At 38.1% G+C, this 10948-nt stretch overlaps 1 protein-coding gene across 2 annotated transcripts in view; it reads left to right on the top strand.

Moving 5' to 3' along the window:
• The first annotated feature begins 5053 nt into the window (after positions 1 to 5053).
• The window catches only part of TDRD15 (tudor domain containing 15), a 99123-nt gene continuing 93228 nt past the window's right edge, over positions 5054 to 10948 (top strand). For both annotated transcript variants that reach the window (XR_008995933.1, XM_057497426.1), the window contains exon 1: positions 5054 to 5131. The gene's annotated coding sequence lies outside the window, so the exon portion shown is untranslated. The remainder of the gene's footprint in view (positions 5132 to 10948) is intronic.

Genomic DNA, 10948 nt, shown 5'->3' with positions numbered 1-10948 from the left:
TAAGATCTGCAGTTATTTTGCATTTTAACCCTTCTGATTCCTCAGAAAATGAAATCAATGGTATATTTAAAAATTGATGATATCTTAGAAGTGAGTTTGCTGCATATACAGTGATGCCAACTTAGCTCACCGCACACATTAATTCCTAATTAAGAAATACTTATTGAGTACCTGTGTGCAATGCACTGTGCTAGGTGCAAGAGATACCAGCAGTGAGATAGATACGATTCTGGTCCTTATCTAAATTAATATAGGTCTATGTCCATAGTCACAAAGTCCTGTTAACTTGATGTTCTAAATCATCATGGGTCTGGCCCATCTTCTATTTCCTACCTCCACTCTTGCTCAAGCCCTTTCATGTCTCATATCTGTTATGGCAAAAATCCTTCTTTCCACAAATCCATCTTTCCATAAAACTGTGATTTGACTTCATTACTCCTTAGAAGGCCTGCCATCAGTTCTAGGATGAAGCTCAAACTAACTCAACATGCTCTGTCCTCTGTAATCATGTTGCTGCTCCCTTTGGCTGCATCTCTGAATAAGCTTCTCAGTTTACCCTTAGGTGCCACTGACTGGATTTTAGTTCCTTGAGTATTTCATGCCTTTTTTTCTTATTTGCCTTGATCTATATTATCTTGACACATCTCCATATCCTCTGTCTCTGCCTGGCCAACTTCTCCTCATCCTTAAGGGCTTAATTCAGTCTTACTCCTGGAATTCTGGAGAAGGGGCATGGTTGGGGGCTTCTGGGAATATTATGAAAAGGGACTTGAAGGCAATGAGAGTGTAGCTGCCAGAAGGAGGAAGAGAGTGTGAAAAGGAAAGGTTGCTGGGGCTGTGATGGCAGGACCAAGCCTGGGAGGAACAGGGAAGTTCCTTCTTCAGTTCCTTGAAGAAGAAACAGGGCAGATTGCTCTCCAGGAAGATGCAGAAAAGAAGAGTGTGGGCCAGTTTGGGAAGTCCTAGCACCCTTGATGTTCAAGAGGAGGCCATGCTGAGCCAGGACAATGTTTCCGAGGGTTGGGAGTAGGCAAGAGAAATGGAAACAACTGATACCTTTTCCATGTACCACCTAAAATTATCCCGGGTACCACATCCTGTGATACATATGCCACGTTTTTGGAAAACATTCCAACAATATCATTTTTAACAGCTACATAATAAACCATGATGTAATCTGAATCCTTTATTGTTGGACGTTTATACTTTCTACTTTGTTATTTTTATCAATACTGTACTAAATGTCTCTGTAGGTAAATCTTTCCTCCCAGCCACAGTATTTTCCTTAGGAGAAATGAATGGGGGTGGGAGAATGCTTTTGAGAAAGAGGAATGCCAGAGCAAAGGATATAAACAATTTTAAAGCTTCAGATATACAGTTGTCAAGTTGTCCCAATGAGCACTTTTGCCCCAGTGAACACTGCAAGTATATGGTTGTGTCTGCTCCCCCAGGTCCTCATTAACACTGGGTATTATTTAAAAAAAAAAGTTAGGTTTAATTGCATCTTAAGTAGAAAAGACATCATCTTCCCCTAGTGACAGAATGACTGCAGATACAGAGGCATCTAGGGAGATCACTGAGTTTGTGCTGCCCCCTGGTGGCACCTAAAAAAACAGATAAGACAGAAAACAGTCAAATCGAAAAGAAACTGAATTAAGTCATCAATATTAATTCACTTAGGGCTAAAGTGCTAGCAAGTGGACCTGAAAAAAGAGACCTGACTTTAGGATCGGGCTAAAGTTCTAGAAAAAATGGCCCTGACTTTAGGATACTGGAGGATATGGGAACTAGAGGAAAAACATTCTTACCCACAAGTAAAGCCTGTAGTATGATGTCCATGATGCACTTAGGGATGATTTATTAAGCTGAATGATAACAAAAGAAAAATTAATACTTAAAGGGTGTGTTCTGAGGAGAAATCACATGCAACTTCTTTGAAGGGGCAACAGGAACTACTATATTTTATGTACTTGATACCTGTTTCTCCTACAAGGCAGTGAAGACAATGAAACACAGAGATTATGAGTCAGTCTTCTAGGGTGGTCATTTCACTGAGAAGAACACTCTTAACAATAGTTTTGTTCTGGATCTTAGATTGGTTTGGTGTATCAGGGGTATTTTTGCTTAGAATTGTTCCTGCAAAACGCTGTGCTGTTAGGGACAAACGAGGAAAAGGGAAAGAGCTATAAAGACAAATGCACAGCTGTGGCCCCAAAAGGAGTTGTTAATTCACTGCTCTGCTCATGTGTTCTGAGTAACCCAGGACTGCAAATACCACCTGCACTGTAATACATTTGCTCATTCAATCTTTCATTTAAAAATTCACTGAAGAACAATAATATGCTCTCAGTATTATTTCTATGAAACTTGATGTTGTAGGAGAAACAGACATCAGAGAGTCACATAAAATAAATATGTATTTACATATCTGGATGACAGAAAAAATCCAGGTAGCTATGAGAAAATACAACTTAGTTTAGTGGTTCTTGAAGTTTTTTGCTCTTATAGCTTTAAAGCTCTCATATCTCTCCTGATTGATTGAGAACTTGACTAGAATTTTCAATCTTTTTTTCTTTTTTTTTTTTTGCTAAAATTAGAGACTACTTGTCTTGAGAAAGGATTTCCTATGCAGTCTTTAGAATCATCTTCTTTCTTAATTTCTGGGAAGTTTTTCAAAAAGGCCTTACCAAAAACAACCAAATAATATGTTATTCTTTCACTTAGATGTGACTTAACTCAGGAAATATATTGTTAATTTCAACATTCCTTTTCAAAGTTTGTTTCTTCTTTTATTGAGATATACACACAAAGTGCACTCATCTTAAACGTACATATCAGTGAACTTTTACAATGAAGATACTAATAGCAATGAAATCTTTAATAACATTTATATTTTATAATATGTTGGTTTATACAAATCCCTGGAGTTGAAGATTTGAATTTAATTTCTGAAAAGTCTCCATATGGAGCCTAATTGCCAAAGTGCATTTTCATTTTAAATCATTTAGCCAAATCTGATTTATTTTATCAGAACAAATCTGACGTTACTTTCCATTTCAAACCAACATGTTAGTAAACATCCCTCTGATGATCATCTTATTTCTGAATTCTAATTCTAAGATAGATGCTAAATAAGGAAAAGACTCTTGCCCTGAGTTTGCAGCGTGGATGAAATAAAGCACCACTGCTCTAAAACTTCTTACCTACATTTTTGGGTTTGGTCTGATAGAACCTTCCCTTGGAAGCATTGTATTATTTAAAAATGTCAAAGAGAAAAATGAAAGTTGTTCTTAATTTTGCTAGGGTTGCTATATAAAACACAGGATGCCCAGTTAAATTTGAACTTCAGAAACTAATAATTTTTCAGTGTTTTATTTGGGGCATTCTTATGTGAAAAGATTTTGTGTTTTCTGGAATTCAAATTTAGGTTGGTTTCTGTATTTTTACTTGCTAAATCTGGCAACTCTACTATTGTCTGATTTCAAATTATGTCTGATGATTAACAATGTCACCATGCACCAAAATACTCCATTTCTAATCCTTTGCCTTTCAGAGAAATATGAACAATATAGGGAAACACACAAAGGGTAGTTTCACTGATGTTAATATTTTGAACTGTTGATTATGTTTGGTGTTCCAGAGGACTTTACACTCCAGGGCACAGCATAATAATATAGAGGGGTAACAGAGACATGCCTTTATTTATAAAGTGTGAACACGGCAATAGTGAAAGTGAAGGAGAAAAAGAAAATTAACCGTGTACTTCAGGCTTGTGGGTGGCTTGGTTCTCAGGCAGATCAAAGGTAGGGAAGAGCATATATAAAGGGTAAGGATATGGACATTGATTCCTTGAAAACTATTATATCTGTGCCCCCTTGAGAAGTCTTTGGGCATTTCTAAGTGTAAAATAATCCAGTTTGATGACCACTCACCCAAACTCTAAGGAACTCTTCTCAGAGGAAGTGGCGTTTAAGCTGAGAAATGAAGGACAAGTATGAGCAAGTGAAGTACAGGGCAGATGGTCATTCAGTTGTTCATAGAAACTCCTGCCAGTAGATCTTAGGAAAGTTCGTGTAAGTTGGAAAAAGCAGGGTTGTTGATTGAGGTTAAAATGCCCCCAAGGTCCTCATATTGTTTAAGAGGAGGATAGAGATATTGATTAACTTCAGGATTTGTTCAAGTAAATGTTATAAATTATAGAGTGACCACCAAAAGATAGTACCAGAGTGAGTAGCTTCCCAAGTGGTAGAAATGGCATGTGGGGTGGGGGAGAGGTAAGGAAGGATAGGTTAAAAAATTCTTTTTCAGTTCTCCAGGAGAAACCTAGAAAAAGTAGTGAAAACTTAACACTTGCAGAGCTCATTTTATGAGGCTACTGTAATTTTTTAAAATTAACATGCTTCTTGTGAAATAGCTTACAATTTATAAGAAAGGTAAAGAGTTGAAAGAATATGCTTTTCCCCATCAATAATTTGAGAGCAAATCGCTGAGATCATACCCAATGGCCCTCAATACTTTAGTGTCTATTTCCTGCAAGCAAGGACTTTTCCCTACAGAACCCCAACATGCCCATTGGGATCAGGAAATTAACGTTAAGTTACCACTCACTGATGCTTAAATCCAATTCAAGTTTCTCAAACATAGAGAAGTAGAATAAAATGCAATTAAGTGGCCGTCCCTGGGGGCTCGTGGGTTTCTGTGTCCGGCAGCCACAAAGTGGGCTCTGCAATCCTTGCCCAGAGAAGTGGGATGACCCCACCCCAATGTCCCATATCCACAGGACAAGCTACACCCTCGCCCCTCCCCCGGCGCAGGCCAGAGGCCCCCACAAGGCTCTGATAGGAGCCGTAACCTATGCCTGAAAGACAAGATGATGAGGTGAGCGGCCCACCTGGCGCCTGGAGCGCGGATTGGGCACCGCCCTCCCGCGCAAGCCCGCAGCCCGCACCCCTGGGGAAGGCGAACCGCGCGCAGCGGCCAGCCGCACGGCCAGCTCGTGACCTCCACGCACTACACATGCGCCCTGGGCCGCACACGAGGCGAGACGGGTCTGCTGGGTGCCGCCATCTTGGGCCCTGGCTCTCTTGTCGGCGCCTCGGGAGGAACGGCCGGCCCTGCTCTTGGGATCTCCGTAAGTGCAAGCCCCCCTTATGTACGGACCCCCCGCTCTCGGCTGTGTTGCCCTCCACGATGTCTCTCCACCCCTCCGTTGTGCCTTGAACTGCTGTGGTTTGGGCGTCAGAGGAGCGGGCCCTGCCCTCTGCAGCCGGGGCGCGGTCCCCTCGGCCCGCCGCCCTCTCTGCCCTTCACAGGCGTCTGCGCCCGCCCCCCGGCGGGTGCTGGTGCCCTTGACCCGAGAGGGCATCCCCCAGGGGCGGTTCGGTGCTGGCCCACACTGTGGCCGGGGTATTTTGCTTGTGGAGATCAAATGACACCGAGTAGGGAAATGCTCTCCTGAAGAAACTTATTTTTGCCAAGTCACTTAATTGTTGTAATACACGTTCAAAGATAACTCTTTACCTTTTGGAGTTTAAAAAATTAAATACAAGTCCTTTGCAGCATGTCAGCTAAACAGAAGGTAAAGTTAATCCCATCTGTTTTTCCAATTCTGTCTCCTAATTTATTCTCCACACCTTAATCCGTTTGCATGCGACACACAGCCATGAACATATGTAGGATGTCATTTTAGTGTTCAGTACATGTTACTTTGACCTTCTCTCCACCCCTAACTTAACAGGCTTCCTAAGAGCGTTCATCAGAGTCAATAGTGATGTCTTTTTAGTAATGTAAAGAAAAGAGATGCTTTACAATTTATTCCAACTTTAATATACATGTCAATTGTGTGTGTTTTACAGCTTTACAGAAGTATAATTGAGGTACAACAAACTGCCTATGAACTGTACAACTTGACACTTTACACCTGTATACACCCATGAAACCACTATAATCAAGATAAACATATCCATCACCCCCCATTGTTTCCCTTGCACCCTAACACTGATCTGCTTTGTTGCTATAGTTTGCATTTTCTAGAGTGTTATGTAAATGGTGTACAATCTTCACTCTCTCTCTCTGCCTTTCTTTCAGAATATTTTGAAATTCTTCTATGTTGTGGTTTCTATCAATACTTTGTTCCTCTTTGTTGATGGTTAGTTCCCATTGCATGACATACAGCCATTACTGATCAGGTTCCATTTTTACGTAAATAAATAACAAACTGGGGTCATTCAGATTGGGTATTTTGCTGACATTGTCCTGAAAATGAGTGAAGTAAGCATGACACTTAAATTATAGGATTTTTTAATGAAAAAATCCAACCTCTGTAGCAAAAATTAGAAAGTTGTGCCTGCCATTGCAAGCTTGTGCCTCTTACTACAAGCTTGATGGCTTTTCAGTACTTACAAGTGTTCTGATGAGGTTGGTGGTGATACTAATTTGATTTGAGATGCTGGATAATGCAATGTGTCAATATGTGGAAGTTCTGCATAACTCAACTGATATTTTCAAATAAATCAATGTATCTTTAAAGTCATTCATGTTCAAGAGTTCCATTCAAAGTTTAAGATAGAGCAAAGGATTTTAAGGCAACAGTATGAAAAGTTCATTTGTGTGGCTTAATATTTCATATTGTGAATAACTTCTGAGAGACCACTAATTGAGTTTTTGTGAATGTCAAAGAATACCCTCACTTACATGAAAAACTGTTAAAAAATACTCCTCTTAACTGTGTGTGGCCAGATTTTATTCTCCTAGTTTATCAAAAACAACCTGTTGCAACACATTAAATGCATGATCGAGCTGTTTTCTGTTAAGCAGACATTGAGATTTGCAAAAATTGTAAAACCATGTCACTCTTCTAAGTTTTTTGGTTTTGAAAATAAATCTTTCATGAAAAAATAAGTTTAGTGTCATTTTAAAATGAGTTACTAAGTGTTTTTATTTCTAACAGGATATATGTTGCTAGGGAGAAGCTACATAAACTAGAGCTCTTTCCGGTCTGCTGCTGCTCAGGCTGCTATAACAAAATACCTTAAATTGGGTGGTCTATAAATAAAAATTTATTTCTCACAGTTCTGCAGGCTGATCAGGTTCCATTTTTACTTAAATAACAAACTGGGGTCATTCAGATTGGGTATTTTGCTGACATTGTCCTGAAGATCAAGATGCTGGTAGGTCTGGTGCCTGGTGAGATCCTGCCTCCTGGCTTGGGATGTCTGCCTGTATTCTCATTCTGTCCTCATATGGCAGAGAGTAGAGAGAAGCAATTTCCCTTGTGACTTTATCAGGGCACTGATCACATTCATGAGGATTCCATCCATCCTCATGACCTCATCTAATTCCAAAAGGCCCCACTTTCTAATATTTCATTGGGAGTTAGAGTTTCAAAATAAGCCTTTTAAGGCGACACAAACACTCATTAATTCTTAGTATAAAAAGGTCCTGAGACCAAATTTTTTGAGAACTGATGGTTTAATAGAAGTTTTTTTTTGGTGCTAGAGAAAGAGAGGTTTGGGAGAGGCCTAGGACTACAAAATTGGGGGACGGTTGCTGTTTTAAATTGAGTGCTTGGAATGCTTCACCTAGAAGGAAACATTCTGACAACAACTTAAGAGGTGAGGGAGCAACCTGTGCTCTGGGAGCAAAAAGCCCAAAACCAAGAGGGCAAGAAGTTCAAGGAATAGCTAGGCACTGTGACTGTGGTGTCATAAGTGTTATAGGAATAAGGCAAGAGAAAAATGGGGCTCCTTGGCATGGTGGTAGTAGGTTAGATCTTGTAGGACCTCATAAGCTAATGTGATAGCTTTAGTTTTCACTATGAGTGAAATTAGGAGCTACTGAATTTTTTGAGCACAGTAGTGCATGCTGTGTCTTTTATTTTATAAAGCTCATTCTGGTTATAATGCTGAGAACAGTCATGGGTAGGACAGATAGAAGCAGGAAGACAAGTGAGGAACCTGGTATTACAGATGACAGACAAATGTAGTTTGGGATCAGGACTGTAGTAGCAGAGAAGAAAGTGTCAGATTTTTATGTGCTCTGAATATGAACCCAGAAGGACGTGTGCAGGATGCCAAAGAACTGGAGTCAAGGATGGTTGAAAATATTTGGGCTGAGCAAATCTTTTATGTGGTACATTATGTTGATTGTAATTTTGTTACAGTTTTTTTCTTTTTGCCTGTGATTTAAAAACTTTAATTTTTCACTTTTTTTTGGTAGCCTCTAGGTTTTGCCTCTTGGAGAAAGCCTCTTTAAGATTAGAGAAAAATTTATATTTTTGCTTAAGTAGTTAAAAAAATTAGTCCTTTTATCTGTCTGGTATTTTGTTTTTGCTTTCATTAGCGTTTCTCAACCTCAGCATAATTGACATTTGGGCTGGATAGTTCTTTTTCGTGGGAGGCTCTTTTGTACCTTGTAGATAATTTAGTAGCATCTCTGGCCTCTACCTTCTATATGACAGTAGCAACTCCTGCCCCCATCCTGGCCCAGTCATGATAAGAAAATGTATCTCCAGACATTGCCAAACATTCCCTGTGGGACAAAGTTGCACCTGATTGAGGACTACTTGAATAAAGAATGTTTAAAAAATTGAAACCTGATTTTTGAAATAGATTAAAAGATATATACTATTTTATTACTACTGTATTACCTGGATCTAGAAATCACTCTGAGTATGTGGAGAGGATACAAGGAGAAAGACCAGGGCACAGATGCTTGAGCTGGTGGAACTTGGTAACCTTGCCCGAGTACTAGTCAGAATTTCATCAGAACGAACTTAAATTTTAAAAAGGAATCAGCTTGTTTACCTATACCTGAAGGGTGCTTTATCTGGTTTTGTTTGTATTTTTATTTTTGGATTTGTATCTTCCACTTTTTAGTTCTTGTTCATGATTATGTGGTTTAGTTGAAAGAGCAGCATGAAAAAGTGGGAGTAATATAGAGAACTGGATTGGAGAAAACTTAAATGTTCTAAATGTCTTTTATCTTCATATTTTTGATTTGAACAATGAAAATGTGAAAATCACTTAAATGAATACTGAAAATCTTTAAAAAATTTAAAACATATAAGAAACTTTTAATGTAGGGAAAGAATTTTAAACTTCTTTTAGTAAAATTTAAAACTACGTATGACTCAACTATATGTTTATTGGATCACTGGTCTGGACTTAAATGTGAATTCATACATGACAAATCCCAAAACAGTAAGAGTGACGTTGTCTATAATATGTATTTTGTAGAATGAGGGAACTTTTGTATAGAAAGGGCTTTTCATATCAATTTAATAGTATTTGTAGACTGTATTTTCTGCAAACCTTAGAGCTGTGACGATGTGAATTTTTAATTTAAACTTACTTCAGGAATTCAAGAACTTTTGAATTTTTTATAAAGTCTTTTAAAAAATATTCAAATATGATATACTAAATTTAAAAGCAGAGATGAGCACTAATTAGTGCATTGGATTAGCTTACTGATTATTTAAGTTGTGACTCTACCTACCATATCTGTGTTTGAACTTATCTGTACCTGATTATGTATAATTATAGAAAGAACTATTACAAATGTCAGAGCTTGCTTTTTCCCATACTAGGCTATCAAATCCAATAAGACAAATAACATGATGAAGCTGCTATAAGACTGTTCATCAGAATGGTTTTATTTTCATTTATGGGCTTTATAATTGTATACATTTATGGAATTAGAGCACCACCTAAGAATCCAATTTATAGATACTTTTTACTCTTTGTATTTTATATTAGGCTAAGAAAGACTTCTGCTGCAGCAAATATGGTTTGGAAAAACCCTAATTTAATTCAACACTCTCATTTTACAAATTTAGAATCTGATTCTAAGAAAAAAGTTTCCCAAATTTCACACAAATAATTCTCAAGTAAAATTCAAGTTTCCTGATGTCCTAACCTTGTGTACACAGAGTAAGTACTTTCTATGAATATAGTAATATTCTAAGAAATATAATATTGAGTAAGGTTGTTGCCTCTAGAACATTGTTTTTACATAATATAATTGTCCATTATATAATATAATTGTTTTGGTTTTAAATTCTATTTAAGATTTTTTCCCTAATTTACTCTGAATTGTTAATTTGATCTTTGGATACACAAGTGTGAGGAGCTTTCTTCATGATCCTGTTGAGCAAGCACTGGAGAGGCATGTGCAAGTCTAATTGATATCTACAGAATGGGTTATTCTGTCCACCTGATTAAAAGTCTTTTCCATAGTAAGGTTCTTTGAACCTGCAAATACTCATTTTATGAGTCCTATCTTAGAAGCACATCCATTTTCTTCAGACTTTTTTGTAATCATCTAGTCTTTGCTCTTTCAGAATTGCTAATCATTCTGCAGAAACTATTGACCATTAATATGCATAGATTCATAACTCAAGCAATTTCTTCTTTAGGCAAAGTAGATATACTGGTAGTCCTAACATAAGGAAAGATTTTTAAATTTTAGAAAAATTTAAAACTACATGTGGCTGTCAAAAATTACAGTCTTGTCAACTGTGAATGTTTCCTTTTGTTTCTTAAGGCCTCCCCTGGGCTGGGATGCAGTGCTTCAGCAGTTGTTGGTAACATCCTAATGCCTGGATGTTACTGGCATTAGGACCTCAGATAGTTTTTTTTTTTCTCTTTGCTGTGAAGCTCCCCAAGAGGCCACTTACATTGTTTGAGGGGGAAAGGCAGTGTGGAGGAGTAGGCTTCTAGTAGTTTGAGTAACCTGATCATGCAACTTCCTGTGTCTTTGGGCTTCTGTAGTTTATATTGTATATACCACCTTCATTTAATGACAGAGTCCTTCTGGCTACATCTTTTTATACCTAAAAAGAGGGGTGTGGTTCCTGAAAGACTTATGTATTTTTTTCTGTTTCCCATTTACACAGGTGAATGGTCACATCCTTTTCGGTGAGTGCAGGAAGAATGTTCTTGGTATAATA

Source organism: Manis pentadactyla, chromosome 2, assembly GCF_030020395.1.
Source record: "Manis pentadactyla isolate mManPen7 chromosome 2, mManPen7.hap1, whole genome shotgun sequence".
Taxonomy (NCBI): Eukaryota; Metazoa; Chordata; class Mammalia; order Pholidota; family Manidae; genus Manis; species Manis pentadactyla.
This window is presented reverse-complemented; position numbering and strand designations above follow the sequence as displayed.